This window comes from Myxine glutinosa, unplaced genomic scaffold, assembly GCF_964187855.1.
Source record: "Myxine glutinosa unplaced genomic scaffold, kmMyxGlut1.1 SCAFFOLD_3570, whole genome shotgun sequence".
Classification (NCBI taxonomy): Eukaryota; Metazoa; Chordata; class Myxini; order Myxiniformes; family Myxinidae; genus Myxine; species Myxine glutinosa.
This window is the reverse complement of record NW_027619662.1, coordinates 1-23,827: the sequence shown is the minus strand read 5'-3', so window position 1 is coordinate 23,827 and position 23,827 is coordinate 1. Positions and strand designations below refer to the sequence as shown.

Below are 23,827 nucleotides of genomic sequence, written 5' to 3'. Positions count from 1 at the left end.
GCTGTTCGCTTCGCGCGGAATGCCTACTTCGCATCAACGGGCGCAGCCTCATGAAACGAGGGCGGACTGAGGCCTACTCGCGCCAACGAACGAGCGCACTTTCCCGCCAAGAACGGATCCGCGTCCAGACTGCACGCCACTCAGGGTCTGGACGAATCCTGACGAGACGACTGGTCGAATCGAGCTAAGTGCAATTGAATAACCAAACATGTTTATTTTCAGTTATCTTTCCCTTTGTCTGTGTACTGGATCTGTGTGCCGTGCGTCCCATTTAGGATTTTATTTACCGTGCAGTATTTTGTATTACCGGCATTTCTTTTAATAAAGCTGGCATTTATTCTTGTACATTTTAAACCTGTGTCGGTTGAGATTATTTATCCCGGTGTGAAGACGTCGGGTGGAAGCCATTCAGGTAAGGCTCCGGTTTCCCCCCTCCCTCTTGCTCCCCCACGCGTATTAACTCCGCAATATTATTTTGAACTGATCGTCTCGGAGTAACACCTTGTTCGTCTGTCCGTTCCTTGGAAAGATTTTAATTACCAGGAACGCGACAATATGATTCCATCAACCATTCCACTCAATCGAAGGAAAACTTCACAGTAGAATTCAGAAACTCTCATTTTCATAGAAATATCGATAAAACATTCTGAGCTACCCAGGATCAAATACACTTCTTTTTTTCTGGAAATGGCTCTTAGCACACTAGTTTCTCCTGTATTTTATAACATTGTTGTGGAAATTGGAGAATAACAGAAGGTTGTTGTTTAAATGAATTCTTCATTACAGGCCAGAAGAACCACAAGTGTGAGGTTTGTACTCGAAGCTTCACTCAGAAAGCCCACCTGATTTCCCATATGTTGATCCATGCCGGTGGGGAAAAGAAAACCTTGCGCTGTGATGTTTGCAACACTATGTTCACCCGGAGGCAGGACCTCAAACAGCATTCGTACACGCACACACGGTAAGCATTCTGCTGAGTGCGCCATATGCACTGCCTCGTAACATTTTTTGAGTCCATGGCCAAGATTTCCAAACATTTATTTTACATGTTGTTTTTGTGATATTTCACCAAGGAGGGTTGATGTGACTTTGGAAAAAGGTTGCAATGCATGGAACCTGATGAAACTTGCCAGGAATAATGATCATACTTTTTGTTTTCAGCATAATAATTTGTGAATGGAATCCGCATGGATTATTATTTGGTGCCATCACTTTATTAAACCAGCAAAGAACCCGTCCTTGAAGACTGGTTGATTCTCCCTCTCTCCCTCTTTCCAATACCGATCCGATGTACCACACACTGTGGTCGAGTGTTGGTTCTGCTGAAACAGTTTCTAGGCCCGGGTTCATGCTGGGTGGCTTGCCATGCCTTTCCAGCAGTAGTTAGGGCAGAAAAATTTAATTTGGCCATGGTGCCAACGATAGTTTGCCGACTCTTCCCGCAGAATGTCATGGGATATTTAACATGAACTAACTAATGCCGGCAGAGAAGACACCAGTTTAATGTCCATCCGAGGGATGGCACACACATTGATGAATCACCTTGCCTGTGAAACACCTGGATTCAAACCCAGGGTAGACGGCTTCGAGGCGAGTGTGCATACCTGTAGGCCATTGCACCATTCTTTTCTGATTTTGATTTGAAATTCCGTCTTCCACAAGGTGGCGCTAGACGATAGACATTTACATAGAGAAAATCGAGGTCCTCTGTTCATCCCGAACCCCCCGAGCTATGAATTTTCTTTACTCCCTAAAACCTTCTGGGGTACACCACGAGTACAACCAGCAGCTTTCAACTCATTAATGAGTTGTAAACTAGTGGTTGTACTCGTCCAGTGGTTGGGGAGTGAGTAGTAGTAAAACAACAACAACAACAACATGCATTTTAAGGCCATTTTCCCTGCTAGAGCGGGGGTTAGCCTTGCGGTCCCCGTGACAATCTTCTCCATTTTGCCCTATTTTCTGCATCTCTCCTTGTTAACCCCCTTGCCCGCATTTCTTCTTCCACCATCTTTAGCCAAGTCTTTTTCGGTCTTCTCGGTCTCGGTCTTCCCCGTCCGCTACTTCCTTCTACATTCATTTCCATCACTCTTCTCAACCAGTCACTTCCATCCTTCCTCAACACATGACCAAACCATCTCAACCTGTTCCTCTTCACAGCATCAATCACAGACTCTATTCCCATCATTTTTCGCCATTCATAATTCATTATGAATTCATTCATTCATTCATAATTCATTCATTTCGCATTCATTCATAGTGAGTAGTAGTAAAAACACACAGATATTAAATATTGTAGTATGATAATGATGTCAATGCTTTTTTAATCAGAGAATTGGTGGATTTTATTATGACTTGTTATTATGATTTTATCTTACACCAGGAGCGTGAGGCACATTTACATAGACAAAATTGGGATGCACCCCGACCCTGAACCCTGGGAGCTATGAAAGTTTTTTTTTTGTTTTTTTTGCCACGTCGCAAGACGCTGGTCATAGAGTGCCCTCTGCTGTTGTTCTTCTTCTTCTTCTTCTTCTTCTTCTTCTTGCAGAGAAGACAAAACCTCAAAGCTCCACCCATTCTGGGAACCATAGCTCCACCCATTTTGGGAGAGGCTTCATATAAACAAATATCCACCATTTTATTAACTCGCATAGCTTTGAGGCCTGTTTTGTAGGCCCGTGGTGTCTTCCTCTCTCACACAGTTTTATTTCAAATCAAATTCGATATATCATTTCATTTTTCACAGTCGCTAACATAGTTTTAGACTCGGTTGAAAAAAAACGGGAAGAAAATCCGATGAAAGTTGCCCTTTATAGAACGAAATGAATTCTCAAAGGCCTGTAACTTCAAGTCCATTGATTTTTTTTTTTTAAATTGCGGCATGGTCAGTCATACACCGCCCGAAATAACAGACGGGAAAATGCCGAGATATATTAAAAATTCGTCCATTTGATGACAATCGTCACGATGAAATATTTAATTTATACGTCGTCACAATAATGTGGAGAGAGGAGCATAGCTTCGTTCACATGTCGCCACACACGGGAAATTGCCGAGATATATATTTTTTAAATCGCGGCATGGTCAGTCATACACCGCCTGAAATAACAGACGGGAAAATGCCGAGATATATTAAAAATTCGTCGCCACACACGGGAAATTGCCGAGATATATTTTCACTTTGCACAAAAATAACATCAAGTAATCGAATCAATAGGAATGTCCTGTGCCTATAACATCGACGTTATAGGCACAGCTGCATCTAGGCATTGTGTAACATCGACGCGGCTTTTGTTTTAATTAAAACTTTTTGTACTTGTTTTTTTATCAACGACAATCTTCTGCACATCCTGGGTGCAACCACCAGTTTCAACTCATTTCATCCAGTGGTTTAGGAGTTAATAGAACAATCCCACAAACAAACAGACACTTGGCAAGGATGGGTAGGAGTTGGTTGTGAAGGGGTTATCGGGAAGCATTGGATGAAGGAGAAGAAAAGGATAAATAGGTTCGGAGGAAATAAGACGAAAGTGGGCAGAGAGGCATTTGTTTGGATTTTTTAAAATATAAATGGGTAAAAATTCTGTCATATTTTCATACCTAATAGATGACCTAATATTATTCATAATTTTATTATTACTTCATCACATTACTACTTAATTCAAATGGATAGTTTTGCTTGTCCATTCATGCTTTGTGTTATTCTTTAAACACAGGTATTTTTTACATTAAACTTGTGCTACCTTCTCTGGGAAAATTATTTGGTGGTGGAAGTGCCAACTTTATTTTGTGTACAGCCCAAAAGGTAAAGGAATAGGAACCAAAAAAAAATCGAAGTAAGCAAGGAAGGAAGAGGAACAACAGTCAAATAACCTTAAATCCAATTGAGTGAGTTAGTGGTGAGAGCAGTCGCTGTACGTCAGAAACAACACTTCAAGTTCACATTTTTCCAATATGGAAAAAGCCAATAAAATTCCATCGGAATTCCTTCATATTATTTGCAGTTGAGTCTAAAGCAACATAATACTCGTGGAATGAAAATAATGTCTGAAAATGTAAAATTAAGGTGGAAACAAGAGTTTTAAGGCCTGTTGTAATAAGCCCTCCCAACAGGAGAGGCGCCACACGGTGCATGCTAATATAGATAATTTGTATCTGCACTCTCCTCCCGTTCAGAAATCGCGGGGGTGGGGGGATGGACAAACCAAGTAGCTACAACCTTTGTCTTGTGATGACTTATGACAGACCCTTAGTCCCTCTGGTAAGTTGGGATCATATTGGATAACTAACGACCAAATGCATCGACCAAAGACAGACACCAAATTGCGTATTTTAGTATGATGATGATGATGATGATGATGATGATGATGATGCTGATGATGATGCTGATGGTGATGATGATGATGATGATGATGATGATGCTGATGATGATGATGATGATGATCGACAAGCCCTCAAGTATTGTCAACTATAGAGCTCTCAGGTGGCAGTACGCATGTGCTTTGGAGTGGTATGCAATATTGAGCAGATGTGGCCAAATATAATGAATTATGTTGGAGCAACAGGTAACCAATGTTCCCAAAAAGCATAGAATATTTTAATATTCTACTCGCTAACGAATAAATTGCTCTTTCAAACATTTCATAAAATGTATTACATCAATGTTGAAAGGAAAACTGCTTCGCAATCCTTCGAGAGTTTTTTTGTTTTGCGACCAAAACAGTTTGAGTGTGTTTGCGGGGAGGGTGGACGATCGATATGCTGTCCCCCCTTCTCTCCTCCAAAAAGTGGGGGGACATGTTCCCATCCCGTTTCACACCACTCGACGCCATAGCTTCTAACCATAGCTTCTTCTCATGCCTTATACCCGCTTTCGACAAACATACACCGTCCTCTTACGACACTGACCTACACCTATATTTTCATCGAACACCATTTTAAACATCTCATTACCTCCACCACCGAAGGTGGATGAAGGTTATGTTTTTACCCTTGTCTGTCTGTCTGTTTGTTTGTCTGTGAAGATGTCTCAAAACGTTGTGGACAGATTCGGACGAAATTTGGTGGAGAGATAGCATGTGTGATAAGGACAAAATGATTAGATTTTGGTGAAGATCCGGATCTGGATTTGAGAATTTTTTAAGTGATTCTTCACCATTGGTAGAGAGGGCAAAAAACGATAAACATCAAGATATCTCAAAAAGTTGTGGATGGATTCAGACGGAACATGGTGGATAGGTTGGATGTGTGATATTGATAAGGACGAATCACTTAGATTTTCGTGGTCTGGATCCAGATCAGATATTTTTTGTCTTTAAGTGATTCTTCACCATTGAGTGATTGCACCAAAAACGATATGTAGCATTATATCACACAAAATTGTGGATGACTTGTGATAAAACTTGGTGAATGCGTTGGGTAAGTGACAAGAACAAGCCGAATAGCTTTTGGTTCAGGTCCGAATCCAGATCCGGCCTATCAATGGATAGAAAACGTAAACTGTTCAGCCTGGCGGAGGTATGCGCTCCACCAAGTGCCGTTCTTGTTGTACATGTGCTGGATCAGCATTACGTGAAATCAACAATGTTTCACCTAAAATACAGTGCATTCAGAAAGTATTCAGACCCCTTCACTTTTTTCACATTTTGTTATGTTGCAGCCTTATGCTGAAATCGTTTAAATTCTTTTTTTCCCTCATCAATCTCCACTCAATACCCCAAAATGACAAAGAGAAAACAGGATTTTAGAAAGTTTTGCAAATTTATTAAAAAGAAAAAACTGAAATATCACATTTACATAAGTATTCAGACCCTTTGCTATGACACTTGAAATTTAGCCCAGGTGCCTCCCATTTCTCTTGATCATCTTTGAGATGTTTCTACACCTTGATTGGAGCCCACCTGTGGTAAATTCAATTGATTGGACATGATTTGGAAAGGCACACACCTGTCTATATCAGGTCTCACAGCTGACAATGCATATCAGCAAAAACCAAGCCATGAGGTCGAAGGAACTGCCGGCAGAGCTCAGAGACAGGATTGTGTCGAGGCACAGATCTGGGGAAGCCTACAAAAAAATTCTGCTGCATTGAAGGTTCCCAAGAGCAAAGTGGCCTCCATCATTCTTAAATGGAAGAAGTTTGGAACAACCAAGACTCTTCCTAGGGCTGGCCGCCCGGCAAAACTGAGCAATCGGGGGAGAAGGGCCTTGGTAAGAGAGGTGACCAAGAACCCGATGGTCATTCTGGCTGAGCTCCAGAGATCCCGTGTGGAGATGGGAGAAACTTCCAGAAGGACAACCATCACTGCAACACTCCACCGATCTGGGATTTATGGCAGGGTGGCCAGACGGAAGGCTCTCCTCAGTGAAAGACACATGAAAGCCCACAGAATCTTGTTTCTCACAGTCTGAAAGTCCTTTAACTGCTTTTTTGCAAATTCCAAGCTGGCTTTGAGTTTTGCAAACTCCAACTGTATATCGATACTCTCATGCCAGAACAACTTGTGGATACGTCAGAAGTATGTTTATGTTGTACAAATGACAGCAAACTGCTCCATCAAATATCTTCAATGTTCAACCAAAGTGATGTTCAAATTTTCACAAAACCTTACATTCCTGCACTTGTTTCTGATGGGTAACAAATCAAAAATACTGATGGCCATTATTCCCATTATTTGATAATTTCAGTTTCGTTGTTTAGGATACGTTATAGAAAGTTGACAAAAGTATGCCAAACACTATGGGAAACAAATTAAAGGTGCCATTTTGGGTGTTGGACCTCTTTTTCTAATGAAGAGATAACACCTGAAATGTCAGCTTTATGTCAGGAAAGAAAACCAGCTTTTCACTTTGCTTTATCATTCAAACAGTCCACTGATGCAGATCCACACTATAATCTTGACCAGGCCTAGTATTCCTCTTTAGGATAAAGACATGGCATACTCCTGTTATTACTAGGGTAGCGAGCATAAGTATGAAACATTTACCTTTTTCATTACTTTTTTTATGGCGCAGCCCATAGGGCAAAGCCGTCTAGAACAGTGTTTGTCCGTCCGTATGTATGTATGTATGTCCCCTCAAACGAATACCAATCAGAGCTGAGGATCTGGTCACATGACAGGGTGGTGATGTGATTACGTCTGATGTCATTACGGTGGTGCGGCAGCTGACTCTCCACACTCCGCCATTTTAATTCCAATTTCGTTCAGGCAAAACATATCGTCGAACCTGTCATATATCACAATCGCCATGCTCTACCTCTACATTTTTCATTCAGTGTGAAACACAAACAAACCGATTGTTAAAATGACCATCAAATATCGAAAGCATCGGTGTTACAGATCTTCCAACAATATGTACATATAGGCCATAGGCTTCATGCCTCACCTTCGGACCGCTTCGGACAAATTAAGCCCAGGTTTCTTAATACAGTCGTGTATCGTTTCAATAGTATCGTTTTTGTAATAATAATAATAATAATAATATAGTAAATATAACCATAATACTTTAATCACAATGTCGTGAATGGAAAGGCCAATGGATTGAAGTGGTGTATGGTTCATGATCAATGATATAAGCGGTGTACGGCACTAATATTAATAACCGAGGAAGTAAGGAATTCGCCTCGGTTTTTGTTATAGTAATGTCATTTTCGAAATCATGATGACGTAACGTTAATATTATAGTAAATCTAATCGTAACACTAATCTCTTCGTAGTGACTGCAAACTTACTGGAAGTTAAAATATATCATGTTCTACATATTAAAGTAGCGGCTGTTTTGTGTCTGTTACGTCATTACGTCTATGATGTCATTACGACGGCTCACTCCACCGACCGACATTTTAATTTACTAGTAGGCCTACACCCACTCACTATGGGAGCTGCAGGAACGGTCATTCCTTTTTGGGGTATGTAGATTACAGTTTCTCTATGGTCGGGTCTGAAGAACATTGGGTGTGTTCATTTACCAAGTTTCTTGTGGAGAGATCGCCAAGTGATTAAAGCATTCGAGTAAGCATTCCATTCAAAACCGTTAAGGAACGGCTGGCTTGGCAAGCACTAGTTAGCTGCTTGGTAAATGAACACACCCCCAACCCTTGTGGGGTATATAGATTACAGTAGATCTTCGCTCAGTTCTGCAAGTAAAACTTACCGCACGATGTCGGGATTTCTCCAAATTTCTTTGTTTAATGTTATAAACAGCATTAGCGACTGTTTAAAAAGCTAATCATGTGTGCTTGTGGTTTGTGGCATGATGGCCACGGCAGCCATCTTGAAATTGGTTTCCGTCAATTTCAAGCAGAACGGCTTGTCCGATTAAATCCATTTTTGCAGTGTGTGTTGGCGTTGAGTAGAGGAAGGTTCCTTTCAAAAAGGGGCACGCTGCGATTTTCAATATGGCCGCCACGGCAGCCATCTTGAAATTGGTTTCCACCATGCATGGCCTGAGGGGTTACGCCCGCTTTGTTTTTCTCTGTTGTCATAATGTTCGTATGTTTATTATTAATAAACAATCTTCGATGTAAAATTCATCCTCGACATGATGTTGATGTGCCACCCTTTGTGCAGAGAGAGGCAGGTGCAATGCCCGGAGTGCGGGAAGCTCTTCTGGCGTGCAACGCACATGCGAAAACACCTGAAGAGCCATCAGGGCCGGCGTGAGTTTGCTTGTCAGAACTGTCCCAAGGCCTTCCTCACTCGATACCACCTGACAAGGCACGTCAAGGCTTGCAAGGGAGGAAGGGTACTCCCCTCGGAAACTCACTTGAGAGTTGACAGTGACAGTGATGGGCGAGACGAAGACCGGGATTGACATTTTGCTCTTTTACCTCAGTTAACTGACCTTTTTGTAAGGGTTAAAGGTTGAACATTTTATTTTAAGATGCAACAATTAATTGCATTATATTTTCCATTTTGCACCATTGCACTTCAGTTGTCTTTATGAATAATTGTGTTGATGTTAATAATATCTGTAAACCTCATAGCATAACTATGCTAGTCCAATGGATTTTTATCTGCCTGTGGCATTCAACACTGTTTTAGTGCTTTGCAGGCTGTCTTCCTCCTTGTGCACAATCAGCATGTAGCACTTGATGACTCATTATCAACTACCATACCTATGGAGGATGGCAGGTCCCGATGCATTGTTTTGCACCAAATATTTTCTTTGTTTTTATTAATGACTTTTCTGTTTTCTTGGGAAAAACCTTTTTACCATTTTGCAGGTGACTCAAACATTATATCAAGCATTCTCTCATCTGAGTGGCAGTGACTGCATTTGTCACAGCACACCAAAATTCCATAAAAAATAGTCCAATACCAGGAACATTACTTTCAATCCAGGTAAGTCCCATATCCTCAGTTTATCTCGATAAGGACCCTCGAGCAAACCCATATCTACTTCTTCAGTCGAGATTTTTTTTTCACAAGAATCTCGACTCGTGGAGGAACTGAATAACAAATGCAACCAGATTCACAACCTACAAAAGTATATGTGGGGGATGGACATATACAAGGAGGAAAGGTGGAGTAAAATGGCCTGGAGAGGAACAGGAAGAGGGGAGGAGGGGGGATCGGCGTAGTGTAGAAGGGATCGCGGATGTGGAAAGTTTAGTGATTGGCAGCAAATTCGATGAGGTAACAGACTCAGTGAGACAATTCCACAATCAGGAGAATAATGGAGCAAATGAATGCTGGTAGGCAACCAGTATACACATTGGTAGGGTGAGCAATTGAGGGTTTCTTGAAGGAGGCATATGACTTGGGTTGGCTTGGGGATGGCAGAAGTAGGAGGAACGAGGCCAGGTATAATTTTGTATAAAATATAGGCCACCAACTTGCCACCGATTGAAGAGTCCTTGGGAATTTCCCTCTTACCTTGAGATACTGTCACAAATTATTTAAAAGTGTCTGTTAAGCAGTGTATTGGTACAGTGCAATATTAATGCCTGTATTCCTATGATTCAATGTGGAACAAATTGTTATATATGCTGTAATGTTTATTATAAGAGTGGAGAAAAGTTAAACGATCACAATGTATAATGTTTTCGTTAGACTTTAACCTATGAAGAAAGATCACCAGGGTTTGAGAGATTTCCGGTTACTCCTGGGCCTACAATTGTTTGGCCCTTTGGAGTTTGGCCCCATGAGTTGCTGCTTTTGCTTTAACTTTGGAATAAACTCAAGTTTGGAGTTCGCTCACCTGCAGATTTTGGATTGACTGAATTTGAACAACCTTAGGGTTTTGTGACATATTGGGGCTTCCAATCTCCAACAATCTCTTCATCCTCAACTTAGCATCTGCGTTGAAGATGGAGGGTGTTGGAGATTGGAGGCCATTTGTGTTTCGAGGGCAAGGAGCTGCAGCAGTTTGTGGCTGAAGAGCAAGCTCTGGAGAGGGAACAAAATCTCTTGGGAATGAGCATTGAAAGTGGAAGATTATAAACTTACAGGGAAGATAAAAGGTTCAAGCTTGAAAATAAAAGGTTTGAAGTTGAAAATATATGATTAGATCCTGAAACGGAAGATAAGAGGTTCACTGAAAATAAAGGACTTGAGGCCGAAATGGAGGCTTCAAGGCTTTATCTTGAAAGAATCAAACTAGAGGTTTGAAAGGGAGACGAAAAGGCTTGATTCGGAAAGAGAGAGGGAAGGTAGAATGTTGAGGCTGAATTGGAGTTGAAATGCCCCCAAGTCCAGGGTGCTCAAGTTGGTAGTGTCGTGGAACAATTTGTGTACCGAAACCAAGTCATGTCCACTCATTGAATACTTGAAAAATTTAATAACACTGAGAAAATACTCATTCTGTTACAACAGCAATACATGGTATAACCAACTTACTCAGCACAAGGACCCCGGGCCGACACGAGTATTATTCTCTCGATCGCACTATTTTGGCTTCTTTTATATCAATTAGGACAAAGGGAGAATATTTGATTGGGTCCTCACCGTGGGAGGGGGAAGGAAAAAGGAGATCGGGGGACAAGGGATTCTGATAAGGGATTGGGGAGGGGTAGATCGGGGTTCGAAGAATCACTGATTAAGCCGTTATATTCTCAGTGGGTCACTTGAACCAAAAGATAATTGTCTTTGTTCAACAAACCGTTCAGAATGTTATCCTCAATTAGTATTTACACAGGACTGCAAATGAGAGATATGTATGTCTTTCCATCACAAAAGCAATACTTGAGTCAACCAGAGTCTGAGTTATTCTGTTAAATACCTTTAAATGTAATATATATATTTACTCATATAATACTTACTTACATATAAATATACTATACATATAATACTTACATATAAATATACAATACTTACTTTTTCCACATGCGAAATTTGCATTTATGTTTATTTAAATTATACAATGGACTACAAAATGTAAATTTTTCATGATATTTGTTATACTATATCACCTTTATCTATCAATTTCGTTGAAATGAAGATCAAATAGCTGTATGTTGAAATATGTTGAAAATGTCAAAACTTTACATGGGGTGTACTTACTTTTTCACGTGACTGTACATATATATTGTTGCGGTTTTGCCATAAAGGCAACCCCCCTATAGTTAATTGCACGACAACATGTAGCCTGCAGTAGTTAGTTATTTCTTATTAAATGTAAAGCTTAGCCCTTTCCCATTGTGTAGTAATAGGGACCAAATATGCGTTGAGAGTTAGGCAGGATTTCAAACCGTGTGGTTAATGGAAGCCATTTCATATTAGCAGGAAGGCATGGCCAAAAGAACAGGCCCACGTGACCAATGATGTGTCGGGGACACTGCACCAGCCAGCAACCAATAGGCTGTGAAACCTCCCCGAATGAAAGGGGGAATGAAAACTGAAACCTTCCTTAGAGAAGGAAGGATTGAAGGCCAGCATGCGACTAACCTCAGCCAATGGGAGGCTGTGGAACATTTTGGGGGCGTGGGCAGGTCTGATTAAAACCCCGTCCAGCGCATTTTCACTCTCTTGCTTTTCGGCTGCGCTCACGACACCTCTCTTGGATTTTGCCTCGAGGAGGACACTCCTCTTTATTTTCGCCACGGCAACGACCCTGTCTTGCATTTCGCTGTACCAAACGACTCTTGCCTTTGTCCTTCATCGACGACACTGCCCTTTTGCCTTTGTCCTTCGCCAACACTCCTCTCGTGCTTGTTGCGTCGACGCCCGACACCCATCGCTCTTTGCCGATCTCTCGCTCTGATCTGGCTGACCTGCAAGCGTTGGCTTCGCCCGCGACTCACCTGAAGCTGAAGCTCATCTACCTGTGCTGAAGTTCGTCCTTCGGACTTGACCTCGTCCAGACTGCATGTCCGGATCGAGGATCGAACTGAGAACTACACCAGACCACGTGGCCACTTTGGAGGCAATCCCGGCATGTATATCGATCGGTACGATAATAACCAGTGTCTTTTCCCCTGCGTGTGTGAGTGTGAAGGCGCCTGTGGGGTTATGTTAGGTAAGGAATTGATAAGCTGTATCTTTTGTCTATTCTCTGTGCCTTCTAAATAAAAGGCTGTACATTTGGTTACTTTCCAACCTGTTCGGATACATCTTTTCTCCATTGGCCTAGCATCATCCGAGACCGAATTTGGCTTGATTCAGGTCCATAAATCACATGAGGTAACGTCGCTTTCCACACCGTGCAAATCCGCTCGGCACCCATAAGGTGTGTGAAAGCGAGGGTTCGATCCCCGGTTTCTTTGGTCACGTGTCTTGAAGGTATTTGGGAATATTTGACCAGCGAACTCTTCGGTGTCGTGGCTGGGAGATTGGCGATTGGAATTGTTAGCAATCCGTCAATCACGAGTCTAGTCGCTCGCATTGGGCGGCCTCAGTGGAACTGGAGTTCGTGGCGAAACGGGGCATAAACCCTCCTCTTAGTACATCGACGAATCCGGGATCCACAACAACAACAACAACATGCATTTTAAAGGCCATTTTCCCTGCTAGAGCGGGGGTTAGCCTTGCGGTCCCCATGACAATCTTCTCCATTTTGCCCTATTTTCTGCATCTCTCCTTGTTAACCCTCTTGCCCGCATTTCTTCTTCCACCATCTTTAGCCAAGTCTTTCTCGGTCTTCCCCGTCCTCTGCTTCCTTCTACATTCATTTCCACCACTCTTCTCAACCAGTCACTTTCATCCTTCCTCAACACATGACCAAACCATCTCAACCTGTTCCTCTTCACAGCATCAATCACAGGCTCTATGCCTATCATCTTTCGCAATTCATCATTTGTCTTCCTCTCTCTCAACGATACTCCACACATCTGTGGAACCATTCGCATTTCCACCCTTTCCAACCTTCGTTGCTGCTCTACGTTCATTACCCATGTCTCGCTCCCATAAATCATAACACTTCTCACACATGCAGCATACACCTTTCCCTTCAGCTTCAACGACACTCCCCTCATCATCAGCACGCCACTCAGATCCCGAAACTTCTTCCATGCACATCTCACTCTTGCAACCGTTGCCGAGTCTGATCCACCTTCTAGTCTGATCCACCGGGATCCACAACAATATATATATATATATATATATATATATATATATATATATATATATATATATATATATATATTGTTACGGATCCCGGATTTAGAGGAGTTACTATTCATGTCATTGCTTATTAATGTTTATTCTATTAAAGGTTGTTGTGGTTAAAGGGTTAGAGAGGCTCCGGATAACAGGAGACCGGAAACGGGATAGTGAACCGGAAGAAGCAAAGACACGAGGTCCGGGAGAAGCGGCGATCTTCTTCTTCCTCGCCCAGCTCCGACGCGAGCGGTGTCGATATTGAGCAGCGTGGGGGGATGTTGCGTTTGAAAGCCCGTCTGGCGAAAGGAGTTACCTGCGTGGGGTAATTACCGATTACACGTCAAGTTGCCGTGGGTTCGTGCACGGAACCAAGCGTCCGGCACAGTTCGCCTCAACGTCTACAAGGACGCGTACGGGTCGCACCTTGGGCCTCGCGCACTTTGCAAGCCGTGCTTTGCTTTGCCCGCTTTGCTTAGCAAGGAGGTGTGCGCTGCAGCAGCTGCCCCCGGTATGCGACGTGCACGTTTGGAACACGTCAGCCAGGGGTTCGTTCAACCGCCCGTGTGCGGAGAAGTCGACCTTCACCTTGGTCTGGAGGGGCCCAGAGACATTGTGAGGGACAGTGACCATTGAGGGGTCATGAGTGGGGAAAGGGGGGAAATATATGAGATGGCCATCTTAGTAAGATTGTTGATGGATTGTTGATTGCTGATGATGGATGGAGAATATATTATTAAGTAATCCGGATCCTTGGTGTGGGGTTTCTTATTGCCTTGAATTATTGTGTCTTTCATATTGATTGCGCTACGAAAGCGTATAAATCAGATATCTTTCTGGCGGGGTCCTCCCACGGTCCGGGGGTCACCAAGACCAGGTAGTTACCGGGAGGACCACGTAACAGAATTGGGGGCTCGTCCAAATTACAATTTGCGGATTCGCAATTGGGTCTACGTCCGGGATCTATAAATTTTTCTAAATTTTAGTCCGGGAAAGAATTCCCAAGAGTGGGAACTTTTCCAACGTTCCCAAAATTGTTTTGCTCTGCCGACAAAACAACAACAGCAAAAAAAAAACAAAAAAAAAACAATAGCAATAATAGTAATACTGTTGCTTTTCTTTGTTGGAAATTTCTGGGGGGAAGGTTAACAGGTGTTACCAGTTGTCACCATGGCGTTTGTGGCACAGATCTTTGCGGTAACCCCTAGTGAGGCACAGTTCCGAGCATTACTAAAATCGGACCTCTTGAAATTGGCCAAACATTTTAACTTGGAGGTCCGAACTAATTTGAGGAAGGCAGAGTTGCAGACCACGGTGATACAGTCTATGGTGGGATTAGGAACATGGGACGAGTTAGCCTGGGAGTGGCTACCCGAAGAACCAGAAGACATTGAGCTCCGGAAACTGGAGTTGCAATTACGGAGCCAGGAACGGATCAAAGAAGAGGAAAGGAAAGCAGAAGAGAGGAGAGAAGAGAAACAAGCAGAGGAAAGGAGAGTGGAACGAGAACTCCAGGAAAGGTTAAAAGAAGAAGAAAGGAAAGCAGAAAAGGAAAGAGCAGAAGAAGAAAGGAAAGCAGAAAAGGAAAGAGCAGAACAAAAAAGGAAAGCAGAAAAGGAAAGAGCAGAAGAAGAAAGGAAAGCAGAAGAGAGGAGAGAAGAGAAACAAGCAGAGGAAAGGAGAGTGGAACGAGAACTCCAGGAAAGGTTAGCAGAAGAAGAAAGGAAAGCAGAAAAGGAAAGAGCAGAAGAAGAAAGGAAAGCAAAAGAGAGGAGAGAAGAGAAACAAGCAGGGGAAAGGAGAGTGGAACGAGAACTCCAGGAAAGGTTAGAAGGGAGAAAAGCAAAGGAGAGGAGAGCTGCCAGGGAACTCGAAGCAGAGGAGAGAAAAGCCGAAAGGGAGTTGAAGGAACGTGATCTGGTGCTTCAGCAAGAAATTAAATTCAAGGAGCTGGATTTAATGAGAGAACGGGGAGAGGTACCACCCTTGCTGACGGGGTCGACACCTAGCCAGAACACCTGGGAGGTGGGCAGACATGTGAGGCTGGTTCCACCCTTCAGTGAAAAGGAAGTCACTCAATTTTTTCCACACTTTGAGAAAGTGGCTCGACAGTTAAACTGGCCGGAGGAGGCCTGGACCATACTAGTGCAAAGTGTGCTGGTGGGTAAAGCTCAAGAGATTTATTCGGCGCTACCAATGGACCAATGTGCAGATTATGAGGTATTGAAGAAGCACATCCTCAAAGCCTATGAGTTGGTTCCTGAAGCTTACCAGCAAAAATTCAGGAATGCCAGGAAGAGGGAGAGTGAGACCCATGTGGAGTTTGCCAGAGTGAAAGAAAACATGTTTGATCGGTGGTGTGAGTCGAAAGGAGTCGGGAACGACTTCGAAGCATTGCGTGACCTGATGCTGGTGGAGGAATTTCAACAGTGTGTCCACGAGGACATCAAAGTGTACCTGCAGGAAAAGAAAGTACCAAAGTTGTGGGACGCAGCCACCATGGCAGATGATTATGCCTTAACACACCGGATAGGGGTCCACACACCTAGCTCCTCGCCTAGACTTCAGCAGGGGAGTTATGGAACACCCGGTGCGGAGAACGACAATACATGGCGGCGGCCTCGAGAGGATTATGGGGACAACGCGGATACCCCAACTGTTCGAAATCAGAGGGCTACGGGCTCAAGACAAACTTATTTCCCGGGGGGCCCGAGGCAGACCACGAGTTTTTCCTCCGGGCCTACTTGCGCCTTTTGCAAAAAACCTGGACACTTGATGTCCAGTTGTTACCTTATGAAAAGGGACAACCCAGAGCGGAGTCCGACTATTACAACTCCGAATGCGATGGCTAGCGTAAGAAATCGCCCACAGAAGAGTTACCAACCATTTATTTATGAGGGGTTTGTCTCACTCGAGGGAGACTTGACTAACCGAAGACCTGTTAGGGTCTTGAGGGACACAGGAGCCCATCAATCCTTAATGCTTGAAGGCATTTTGCCATTGTCAAAGAGTACCGCAACTGATGATAGTGTTCGGTTACAAGGGATCGGTGGCTGTGTTAGTGCCCCACTTCATGTCATCCATTTGGAATCCGATTTGGTGTCAGGACCGGTCACCGTCGGTTTACAAGCCACGCTTCCTGTAGAGGGGGTATCGGTGATTATCGGGAATGATTTGGCCGGGGGGCAAATTTATGGTAACCCGAGGGTGGGTAAAGAGCCCCGCAGGGGAAATAACACCACCCCAGCTCGGGATGGCGACAAAAGTTTCAAGTTATTCGTAGGGGGACTGAACTTCAACACAGAGGAAGAAGTTCTGACCTCTGTCTTCAACAGATATGGGCCGCTGGTGGAAGTGTGGGTGGTAAAAGACAGGGAAACGCAACGGTCAAGAGGGTTCGGCTTTGTCACGTTTGCAAGCACAAGAGACGCCAGGGAGGCAGAGAAGAATTGGAATGGTAAGGATTTGGAGGGTCGGACCATAACAGTAGGGAAGGCATTTCGTAGGCGTCGAGAGGTCTACAGAAGAGGACCACTTGGCGGTAGTTTTGGTGTTGGCAGCAGCCGATATTACTATGGAGGCTCCCAGAGTTACGGCATCTCCCGAAAGAATGATTGGCAGAGGACTGGCCGAGAAGGAGACCGCCAGTCAGGGGAATGCTGGGACAAGGGGTCCCACCGTAACTGTTAGGAGTCCGGAGAAGTTGAAGCACTCTATATACGGCGGGGCCGCCGAGCCTGGGCTCCTACACGGGCTAACCGTGAACGCCACGTTCTTAAAAGGCGTCCCGGTAGGGAACGTTCCTACACGGACTAACCGTGAACTCCACATTCTTAAAGGCGTCCATGTAATGAACTTTCCTCCCCGGACTAACCGTGAACCCCACATTCCTTAAGGCGTCCATGTCGTGAGTACTCAGCTGGGCCTCCATCCAAGAGCAACTAGAATCTAGAAATCAACCACAAGAAGTGGTTGACGCTTGGTCTAGAGGGAATTACCTTGGAATCTCTGGGGGGTTTTGGTGAAAGTTTGTTGCTTTATTTTTGAGATGCGATAATTGTGCCCGGGGGGAACTGATGATTTGGGGTATCAGGTTGGTTTATCAAAGTTGGCCGGCACAGAAAGTTTTCGCGGGGTTCAAACTTTCTTTCTTGAAGGGGGGGAGTGTTACGGATCCCGGATTTAGAGGAGTTACTATTCATGTCATTGCTTATTAATGTTTATTCTATTAAAGGTTGTTGTGGTTAAAGGGTTAGAGAGGCTCCGGATAACAGGAGACCGGAAACGGGATAGTGAACCGGAAGAAGAAAAGACACGAGGTCCGGGAGAAGCGGCGATCTTCTTCTTGCTCGCCCAGCTCCGACGCGAGCGGTGTCGATATTGAGCAGCGTCGGGGACGCTGCGTTTGAAAGCCTGTCTGGCGAAAGGAGTTACCTGCGCGGGGTAATTACCGATTACACGTCAAGTTGCCGTGGGTTCGTGCACGGAACCAAGCGTCCGGCACAGTTCGCTTCAACGTCTACAAGGACGCGTACGGGTCGCACCTTGGGCCTCGCACGCTTTGCAAGCCGCGCTTTGCTTTGCCCGCTTTGCTTAGCAAGGAGGTGTGCGCTGCAGCAGCTGTCCCCGGTACGCGACGTGCACGTTTGGAACACGTCAGCCAGGGGTTCGTTCAACCGCCCGTGTGCGGAGAAGTCGACCTTCACCTTGGTCTGGAGGGGCCCAGAGACATTGTGAGGGACAGTGACCATTGAGGGGTCGTGAGTGGGGAAAGGGGGGATATATATGAGATGGCCATCTTAGTAAGATTGTTGATGGATTGTTGATTGCTGATGATGGATGGAGAATATATTATTAAGTAATCCGGATCCTTGGTGTGGGGTTTCTTATTGACTTGAATTATTGTGTCTTTCATATTGATTGCGCTACGAAAGCGTATAAATCAGATATCTTTCTGGCGGGGTCCTCCCACGGTCCGGGGGTCACCAAGACCAGGTAGTTACCGGGAGGACCACGTAACAATATATATATATATATATATATATATATATATATATATATATATATATATACATATATACATATATATACATATATACATATATATACATATATATATATATATACATATATACATATATATATATATTGTTGCGAATATGGAATTTGGCCTCCATATCCGCTTGTAAATATTCCCCTATTTCCCCAATACTCCCCAACTATCCCCAATCCCCCATTCCCTAGTCCCATTGTCTGTAAACAACAATCAGTAGAGCCGACCTTCCCCTTTTTCCCCCATTAAATGTCGTGCCCAGGTCCACCGCATCACACGTAGACAACTTTCGGACATCTTGCTAGTTATTCTTAGTCTATGTCAGTTAAGGACTCGTTTCCATTAATTATGACTCTTCGTTGCACCAGAATGTGATTATATGGCACCAGTAGTGAGTTTAGGACCTTTCCCATACCTCCTTCCATCTTCTTCCCCAAACAACAACAACAACAACAACAACAACTACAACTACAACTACAACAACAATTACAACAACAACGACGCTGCGCGGGGGGAGTGTGCGTCCTCCCACCAGCTCGGTTAGCCGCCATGACCATGCGCTCCACGGGGTTACCACGAAGGGGCTGGCTGTCAGCTCCTCGTCAAGGGCGGAGCCTGGTAAACCCCCCCGCACGCACCCAATGAGAAGCAACGTGCCGATTCCACGAGGCGGAGCTAACGAGCCGAGGGCGTGTCACTCCCCGCCGGATATACGAAGCGACTCACCGGATGTGAGGTCAGATGCGCCCCCAGCTTGAAGAAGAGCAAGACACTACCTCGAGCGCTGTGAGACCTCCCGCATCTCTGGACCGGACCGAGTCGATTCTGTCCCTGAGCCCAGGTGCACCTGGAGCCATCGATCCTGCCTTTCCTAGCCATCAATCCCCGTGTGAGTCAGCCTTTTGTCCCGTTTATCTGTCGTCTGTTGGGGTTAATATAAGATTGTGTCTAAGTGCTTGTCTTTCTATGCTGTACCTCTCGTCCCTGTAATCTGACCTTCCGAACGAATATAATCTCCTCCGGAGGTCTTGAGAACCGTATCCCTGGTGTCGCGTCATTTTAATCCCAGCCGTGTGTCTTTTCCTTCATTGATCTAGCGTAGCGCGATTAGTCAACGTTCGGGTATAATCGGGTAACTTGTGCAGACGTGGTCATACCAAAACCGCTCGGTAAACTAACATCCACCACCGCGTCTGTAACGATTGGTGTCGAGGAGTGGAATTCGAACCCGGGACTAAATTTATTAGGCCCAAATTTGTAACAATTAGAATCGATTCGGAGCGCGTTTCCCGCGCGAAATTATAACGGCGAAATTTGATTTTGTTATACGAAAATAAAAACCCGAATTTTGAAAGTCGCGCTATGGCGGATCAAGACAGCTGGGGTCCGGTAGGGGAGAGTGAGGCAGGGTCGGTCCAGGACCAAATTGAGGGACGGGAGGAGAGCGAAGCAGTGAGGGCGGCAGGGTCGCAAAATAGCGTTGTCATGCACGAGGTGGCCACGGCGTCCACGCCCGCGACCGTAGTGGCGCCACCGGTGGATTTGAACTTGTTTTTCATACAAATGAAGGCCCTTATGGCCCAGAATAGGGAGGAAATGAGGGCTCAGAGTGAGCAAATGAGGGCTCAGAGTGAGCGATTGGAGGGCCAATTGGGGTAATGGGAAACCAAATGGGGGTAATGGGAAACGAAATGGGGGTAATGAGGGACGAAGCGAGGGGTACCAGTGAGGGATTAGACAATAATTTTAAGGGATTAGACAATAATTTTAAGGGATTAGACAATAATTTTAAGGGATTAGACATGAAATTTGGGAAATTAGACGATAGATTAGGGGAAATACAGGAGGGGTTAACGGGGGTAGAAAACAGAATGGCCGCTCAAGAGAATCAAATGGAAGGGATGCAAAGAGGGTTAGAGGGGTTAGAAAACACCATGGAAGGCAAATTGAGGGACATGAGGGACCAAGCGGAAAGGGAAGTTAACCAAATGGGGCAGCAGATAGAGGGGGTCAGAATGGGGGTAGAAACCAAACGATGCTCACAGGGAGGAAATGGAGCAGATGAGGGTGGCATCTGGGCAGGAGATGCAAGTGATGGGAGAGGAGATCAGAAGAGGAGTGAGTGAGGAGGTCGAAGGAGTGCGCGAGGAGGTGAGGCACTGTAAGGAGCACATGGAGAAGGAGGTGAGAAAGGGGACTGTAAAGTTACAAGGGGGCATAGAGGACCTGACGCAGGAGGTGGAGCAGCTGACGGTGGGACAAACGGAGTTAGTGGAGCAGGTTCAAAGGAACACTGCGGTATTAGGAGGTTTAAAAGCGACACAAAACGACATAAAAAACGACTTGATAGCGACAAAGAGGGAATGTCAGATGGTACGTGAGGGACTGACAACGAGGTTGGACGAGGTGATAGAGGTAATGGAGACGAAGGACCGGCAGGTGAGGACGCACCTGGAAACGGTCAAGGTAGCCTTAGAGGACGAGCTTGAGGAGACGTACCGGGGAATAAAAGAGGTGAAGCACAAATTAGAAGAAGTGGAAGAAGGGATGAGCGAAATTAAGAAGCGACGGAGAGGGGATAAGAAAGAGATAAAAGAGGAGATAAAAGAATTGGTCCAAAGTCTGTGTTTGGATCGTGATGATGTGCTCATTAACCGGATGAGGGATTCGCAGGTGATGGAGGAGAAGCGAAGAGGAAGAGGACCCGGTGTAAGTGGTGACCAATATGGTCGTGCGTATGATGCGCCAGGGGATTTAAGGAGCTTGGGGGTCGAGATGGACCCGGGTGTTCGTGAGAGGCCGTTGGTGAAGTGTGCGACAGGTCTGGTGTGCGAAAAAGGAGGTGTGCGAGAAAGTCCGACTCTGGGGTGTGTGAGGAAAAAGTGCGTGCCAAGGAGTGAGGGTGCTGGCGAGAGTGAGTCGGTCGTAGCGCGTGTGCGAGGGGGCACATGGAAGCGCGGAGTGGTGAGTGTTACAGAGGGTGTGACGCGAGGAAGGTGTGTGACGGACAGGTGCATGGGGAAAGAGTGCGCTGTCAAAGGCAAGGAAGAATGCACACCTGTGGTGAGTGTTACAGAGGGTGTGACGGGAGAGTGTGCGCGAGGAAGGTGTGTGACGGACAGGTGCATGGGGAAAGAGTGCGCTGTCAAAGGCAAGGAAGAATGCACACCTGTGGTGAGTGTTACAGAGGGTGTGACGGGAGAGTGTGCGCGAGAAAGGTGTGTGACGGACAGGTGCATGGGGAAAGAGTGCGCTGTCAAGAGTAAGGGTGAGTGCGCTGTCAGGAATGGAGGTGAAAGTAGTGAGAGTGACATGGAGCGTGAGTTAGTTGTGACAGGTGAGCGAGGATGGACACCTGGGATGGAAGGATGCACACCTGGAATGGTAGAGCGTGAGTGGGAATGCACGCTGGAGTTGGTGGTGAGGCACGTGGTTGGGTGTGCGAATGAGAGCACACCTGTGATTGTCACAGAGGAGGTGACTGAGGAGGGGGTGCGAAGCGGTGTATTGGTGAGGTGTGCGAGCAACGAATGTGTGCCAAAGTGTTCGGTGGTCAGGTGTGTGACCAAGGCTGTGAGTGGAATGGGTGTACCTGGGTGTGTAAGGAAAGGTACGAGGAGCATGGGCACGGCTGGATGTGTGAGCAAAGAACGGGCTGCGGGGTGTAAGCGTCCAGGTGAAGCATCGACGTTAGACGGGGTAGAGTTTAGAACGACTTATAGCCGAATCGGGCCCTCGGTGCGTGCTGGGCCTCGCTTTGAACGGCCGCGTCCGTGCTCCACTAGGCGGAGCGGGCAGCCCGATAGGAAGGGTCGTTATGGCGACCACGTTTTGTTGAGACGTGCCGGCAGGTCGAGATCGGGACATTGGATGGCTCCACGCCGAGGTGATGCGTGGGATCTCGGCCCGGGTAAGCCCCCGTCCCTGCACCGAGTGCCGGACGTGTCCAGCCGCTGGCACAAAACAACCAGCATTCATTGTTTGGCTTTACGAAGCCGGCTTTGGACAGGAATTGGCGCACCGAGAGGTATTAGTGAGTAGACGGGTGATGAGGTTAGTGTTTTGGACCCAAAATTAGAGAAAAACAAAATTTGATGATTGGCAAGGGATTGGCAGTAGTGATTGGCAGATGATGGGCAGTGATTGGCAAATTTTAATTTGTTGAAATTTGATGTGCGAAATTGTAGTGAGCGATGGGCCCGGTGGGTAAGGCTGGCATCCCTGCCACCCTTCCCATGGTGGGGGCAAAGGGAGCACTAGATTATGGGGTGTATGGCAGTGAAAACTTAGCCCGGGTGGGTTAGGTTATATTGTAGGGATCTAGAAGAGATTGACATTAGGTAACGTTAAGTTTAGTTAGTGACTGATACCTGTAGTGGGGACGCAGGTAGATTAGAGTGGATGATAATGACGAGGGAGCGCAATAGTTTAAGGGACGACTGGAAGCGCAAGTTTCAGAGGGGAGTAGTTAGATGAGATGATGCTGTGTGAGAACTGGACAGGTGTGTGGAGCAGTGTATGAGTAGTGAGTGTTGTAGATCAGCGCGAATGCGCTTGGGGAGAGAGGGGTCCGGCTGCACCAGGTGTGAGAGCACAGGTGTGCAAGTACAGGTGTGTGGAGAGAGTTGGAGTAAGTGGTACGGAGTGGTGTGCATGGTGCGAAGGTGTGGATGGGGGAAGAGTGGACCCTTTTCACGAGTACCCGGGGCGGGTAGTTGTAAGTGTTAGGTAGAGGGTACAGGGAAATTGTGGTTGGATATTGGCATCTGTGGTGCGGTTGCAGAATGGTGTTGTGAATGGGTGCATTAGTGTTGTGGAAATGGCTGGGCGTGTAGCCTGTTAGTGTGTGGTAGTGGTTGGGCACTCCACCACTGTGAGGATGTCGGCCAGGTGAGGCCGCAGGTGGGCTCTGGGAGCGGTAGTTTGTGAGTGGGTGCCTGAGGATCCCGGGTGTGGATCGGGCAGCCCCGTGCCAGAGAGGGCACCGAGTGGGGAGAGTGCCAGAAGGGCCTTCCCCAGGTAGTTAGGTTAGGGTAAGGAGCAGGTAAGCTCGGAGGCAACTGCAGTGGTGGAGGTGTGCAGGTGGGTTAGACTCACTGGGAGAGGTACACGCCACAGCCCAGAAATTGTGCGAGGGCACCGGGGAGATGAATCGGGGGAGTGAGACCCCAAATTGAAAAGCACCACAGTTTGGCCAATGGGAATTGGTTTTTTAGAACCCATAGTGTAAGAG

At 45.7% G+C, this 23,827-nt stretch overlaps 1 long non-coding RNA gene across 1 annotated transcript; it reads left to right on the top strand.

Annotated features, from left to right (window-relative positions):
- Nucleotides 1-790: 790 nt before the first annotated feature.
- Nucleotides 791-10,211, top strand: LOC144889416 (uncharacterized). Its single transcript, XR_013621728.1, has 2 exons — nt 791-961; nt 8,574-10,211. It is a non-coding gene; the product is annotated as an uncharacterized LOC144889416 (long non-coding RNA).
- The last annotated feature ends 13,616 nt before the right edge of the window (nt 10,212-23,827 follow it).